Consider the following 6,000-nt stretch of genomic DNA (forward strand, 5'->3'; position numbering starts at 1 on the left):
ATGAAAAAATAGAGAATCCTAATATAAATATTACAGAAACTGAAGGGCAGGTGCTATGGCTCAGGCCTGTAACCCCAGCACTTTGGGAGGCCAAGGTGGGAGGATTGTTTGAGGCCAGGAGTTGTAGACCAGCGTGGGCAACACAGTGAGAGCCCACCTCTACAAAAAATTATTAGCCAGTTATGGTGGCACGTGCCTATAGTCCCAGCTACTCAGGAGGCTGAGGATTACTTGAGCCCAGAAGTTTGTGGTTACAGTGAGCCATGATGATGCCACTGCACTCCATTCTGGGCAACAAAGAGAGATATCATGTCAAAAAAAAAATGAGTTCATATTTTAAATTCTTTCTACAAAAAAAAAATTCTAGGCCCAAAGGCATCACTACTAAATTCCATCAAGGATCTAAGGAAGAGGAAATACCAATCCTACACAAACTCTTTAAGAAAATATAGGAGGAGGAAACATTTCCCAAAAATCATTCTTAATGGTGAAAGACTGAACCTCAACCCTTAGCTCACACCACACACAAAATTTAATTCAAATGGATCACAGACCTAAATGTAAAATCTAAAATTATAAAATTCAGAAAAGAAAATTTAGCTGAAAATCTCAATGACCTTGAGTTTAGCAAAAACTTCTTAGTAATGATACAAAAAGCACAAAATATAAAATACAAAAATAATAAATTGAACTTGATAAAACACACATGCTCTCCAAAGGACACTGTTAAGAAAATAAGGCAATACTTCTTTCAATAATCTAGATACAACAAACATATAAACATATGTTCTTGGAATAATTTTATTTATAATAACCAAAACTGAAATAGATGACTGGATAAACAAATGGTGGTATATCCATACCTAGAAACAGAAAGGAATGAGCTACTGAGACATACCAGGCATAGATAAATCTCAAAAATATTCAGCCTGAGCAAGAGCAAGACCCCGTCTCTACTAAAAATAGAAAGAAATTATCTGGCCAACTAAAAAAATATATATTCAAAAAATTAGCCGGGCATGGTGGCGCATGCCTGTTGTCCCAGCTACCTGGGAGGCTGAGGCAGTAGGATCGCTTAAGCCCAGGAGTTTGAGGTTGCTGTGAGCTAGGCTGACACCATGGCACTCACTCTAGCCCGGGCAACAAAGTGAGACTCTGTCTCAAAAAAAAAATATTATGGGAAGCAAAAGAGGCCATAGACTAAAGTGTCATCTGAAACTCAAACAAATACCATCTATTATGACAGAAAGTAGTTTCCTGGGAGCCCCTGTTAATAGGAAGTGGGGGAAGAAGACTGACCTGGATGTGGTACCATGAACTTTCTGGGGTGATATAACTGTTCTTTATCTTCATTTTGGTGATGCTTTTATGGGTATATAAAGTTTGTCAAAATTTGTTACAACATACTCATATCACGAGTGCATTTTATTATATATATAAACTAAACTGCAAAGTTGATTATTTTTTAAAAAGCAGCAGCAACAAGAATCTAGAAAATTAATAATCAGATGAACAGTACTCGTGTAGGGAGGACCCACAAGCAAAATTCAACACTCAATCATAACAAAAATTCTCAAACGAGGAACAGAAAGCAACTTCTTCAACCAAAAAAGGGCATCGACAAAAACATGCAACTAACTTTATACTTAATGGTGAAAGAGAAAATGTTACTCTACACAGGACCAGTGTAAGGATGTCCATTCTCACTCTGTAACCACGACCACGCTTCAAAGGAGTCGTCAGTAGTATCCAGTAGTACTCAACTATACTTTGCTGAGAAATCTGCTTGCTTATTCTGAGATGACCATTTTTCATTCCTTCCTTTCCTATTTTCTCAAAACTTCTTACACCCCTATCCCTGGTCCACTCTCCGTTAACCATTTCACCTCATATTTTATTTTTCACAAAGTAAACCAATCATACAAACTCTTCACACAATCCAAAAATCCTCCTACCTGCAAATCTCAAGATGGTAGAAGTTTTTATCCTGGCTACCACTCAAGAGAGACCAAGTTACCTGGCCAGCTTAAAACTCAACTGGAACTTGGACTACAAACATAGGTCTTCACCCAGAAACTCTAGGTAACTGATACTTTTCTATCAACAACTCCTACAATCAAAAGCAAAGACATGTCCAATCCCTGAAATCTAGCATAAAGCCATAGTACGAAGACAGGGATAATTAATTCCCAACTTTTGGTTCCCCATCTTTGAGAATGGTTCTTGTCATTAAAAAAAAAAAAAAGTATATTTGGTTTCTCACCAACAAATGAATTAAATAGGAAAAGTAAAAAAAAAAAATACATCCACATTTGCACACCTTACCCGCTGGTGGTGGGTGGTGGGATAGGCATACGGGACAGAGTTGGGAGGATAACCTGAACTTGACATCCGCAGTAGAGAAGTCCTCGCCAGGCTGTGAGATCAAGTCCAACAATCATGTTTCCAGGAAACCACCTAAACAGGATGAGAAAACAGAGAACTAAACCACAAGGTGTACTTCCAATAAATTATAACCATAGCTACATAAATAAAACCACAATTATCAATAAGAGCTTTTTGTCATGTATTTACTTAATATAATGGAAGTTCCTGAGGTTTGAAAAACATTTCCTTTCTATTTAAAAAAGGTTTTCAAATATATGACAAATAATATAATTAGCTACATAAAGTAAAAATATGTATATAAAATCTTACTATAAGACCTGGCACATTACAGCTGTTCGGTAAATGTCATTCTATAAATACCTAATAAACAAATACATCATAAAAACAAAAGCACATGATTCTAAATTTTACAGTTGTGACAAAGTCAATTGTAGGCCCAGCGCAGCAGCTCATGCCTGAATTCCAGCACTAGGGAGGCCGAGGCAGGAGGATCACTTAAGCCCAGGAGATCTCACACGAGACTGGACAACACAGCAAGACCCCATCACTACAAAAAAAATTAACTGTGAAGAGAATTCAAGAGTATTTACAAGGTAAGCATTTGTGCAGAGGAAATATTGTGCTCACCCCTTAACAACTCTAAAGTCAACATGCATCCTACACTCAATGACATTTTATGGTTTAATTAGCAGCACTTTATCTTAGAGGTAAGTTAACATCTTTTTGCTGAACTACAATATCAGAGAGTTACTGCATCAGTATTTGGTTTCTGTACTAAATCTTCCCCCTGGAAAGCTCTCCAGTAATTGCAGAAGTTACCATTTACTTTTATTTGCTTTTTTCTCTTTTAATTTGCTCTGTGACTCTTATGATAAAGCAAGGAAATTAAGGACACTAATATTCTCAAAGTGATTTCCAGTCTGTAGTCCTTTAAAACATCGGGTAATATCTGCAGTACTTTTAAAAACCCTGACATAGATACGTAAATTACGAATAGAGAAAGACATCCTAAACATGACCTCAAAAACACAAATAAGATTGATATCTTTAATTTACAAAATATATTTTTTATTTTTCTTTACAGCAAAGACACCTTAAAAAGACAAATCACTGTCCATCAACAGATGACTATATAAAGAAATTGTGGTCCATATATACAATGGAATAGTATATAGCCACAAAAAAGAATGAAATCCTGCCATTTGCAACAACATGGGTGGAAGTGGAGAGCACTATGTTAAGTGAAATAAGCCAAGCACAAGACAGACAAATCTCACATGTTCTCATACATATGTGGGAGATAAATAGTAAAACAATTGATTTAATGGAGACAAAGAAGAAAATGCTGGTTACCAGAGGCTGGGAAGGGAAGCAGCAGAGGGGGCAATAAAGTGGGGATGGTTAATGGGTGCACAAATACAGTCAGATAGCTAGACAGAATGAACCATATTTGATAGCACAAAAAAGTGACCACAAAGAAATGAGAAATGCTGGAGGTGATGGATACCCCAACTACCCTGATTTGATTAATACACATTATATGTCTGTATCAAAACATGACATGCACCCTGTAAGTATATACAACTATTATATACCCCAAACAAGTTAAAATTTAAAATTGAAAAATGGAAAACCACAAACTAGAAAAGTACAATGGCAAAATTTTGATCTATCCTGCATATATATATATATATATATTTCTTATAAATGGCAAAATTTTGATATTGTCAATATAAATATATATCTTACTAATCAATAACCAAATGAATGATCCCAAAAGAAAAATAAGACAAGACAGGACGTGGGATTAATAAAGGAAATCAAAAAAATGAAGTAAGCCAATTTCATCAATAATCACAAAAAGGCAAAAAAAAAAAAATCAGTGTTTGAAAACTGGCAAAATGTTAAAAAAATAATAATGCCTAGTATTGATGAGGATTTGGAGAAACAGGCATCCTTTTACACACTACCAGTTTGTATGTAAACTGGTACAAATTGTTTTCTGAAGAATGGCAATATACACCTAAGCCTTAAAACCATGCTCACCGTCTACCACAGCAATTCCACCGTGAGGAATTCATCTGGTTATTCAACACAGAGATACTCAATGGTAAAAGATTGAGAATGTTTCCTAAGGAATTGTTGTAAATACCCAATACATGAATTTAAGAAAATAACTGGAACTGATGAGCACACGTGCACAGAGGGAAGTAAAACTCAGTGTTATTTGTATTTCTTTTTTGCAAATTGCCTGTTTGTATTTTTTTTTGCCCCTTTGGTGGTAGTTTATCTTTTATTAATGATTGGTAGAAACACTTTGTTTTAAAATGGTAAAATTGTTTGGCATATATATTGCAAACATATTTCCCAATTTCCCATTTGTCATTCACTTTGTTTAGAATGTTTGCTGCCCATATTAAGTCTTACATTTTTATGAACTTTATCTTCTTTGTTTTACCTCATGCTTAGAAAAAGAACTTCTACATTTTAATGCTGTATAAATGTCTGATGTTTTTCTAGTACTTTTACATTTCTTAAATCAAATACTTATTATTTCAAGAGCTTATATGTGTATATGTTCTAACTTTCCCCAGTTGATAATAATTATCCCAACACAATAAAATGTAATCTTGATTACATATATAGTGTATTGATATTATAGATATTAGCACAACATAAGCTCAGTGAAAGAAAAGAATATTTGAACTGAGACAAGAGCTGCCACCCATGGAGAAAGTTTGCAGTTCAAGTGTCGCCAAGATAATTACCTGCTAAAACGTAGGAAAAAATACTCAATAAATAACCAAATCTAGAATCTCCAAAACTTAATATTCATAATGTCCAGGATACAATCCAAAATTACCCAATATATGAAGAATCAAGAAAATGCAACACATTCTCTAGAAAAAGAAAATCTATCAAGCCCAATCCTGAAATGTACTAGATGTTGAAACTGATAGACAAAAATTTATAGTGGCCATTATAATATTCTAAATTCAGTAAAAAAGGAAAGAAAAAAGACAATATGTTTTCAATGAATGAAAATCTCAGCATAGAAATAGACATGATAAAATGGAAATTCCAAAAATGAAAAATATAATATGCAAACTAAAAAAAACACTGGATGTATTTAGCAGGCAAATGGACACTCAGAGTAAAGAGTAAGTAAACTTGAAGGTCAAAAAAAATTATCTAATGTGCAAACCAGAGAGAAATAAACTAAAAAAAAAAACAAGATCTCAGAAACTGTTAGATAATATTTTAAAAGCCCAGTAAATGGGGAACTGGAACGCCAGAAGAGGAGAGAGAAAATGGGACAGAAAAATATTTAAAGAAATAATGACCATTTTTTTTCAAATTTTGTGAAAGATATTTACAGTATGAAAAGCTAAATAAACACCAAACAGAATAAACACAAAGAAGCCCACACCGAGCCATATCATTGAAAGCCAAAGATAAAGAGAAAATATTGAAAGCAGTAAAAAACAAAGACAAATTACGTACCAGGGAGCAATTATCTGACTAACAGCTCCTTGCTGACTTCTCTGGAGAAATTGTGGGACCCAGAGGAGAGGGGCAGAACATCTTTTATATGCTTAAAAAAAAAAAAAA

Source organism: Lemur catta, chromosome 15 (assembly GCF_020740605.2).
Source record: "Lemur catta isolate mLemCat1 chromosome 15, mLemCat1.pri, whole genome shotgun sequence".
Classification (NCBI taxonomy): domain Eukaryota; kingdom Metazoa; phylum Chordata; class Mammalia; order Primates; family Lemuridae; genus Lemur; species Lemur catta.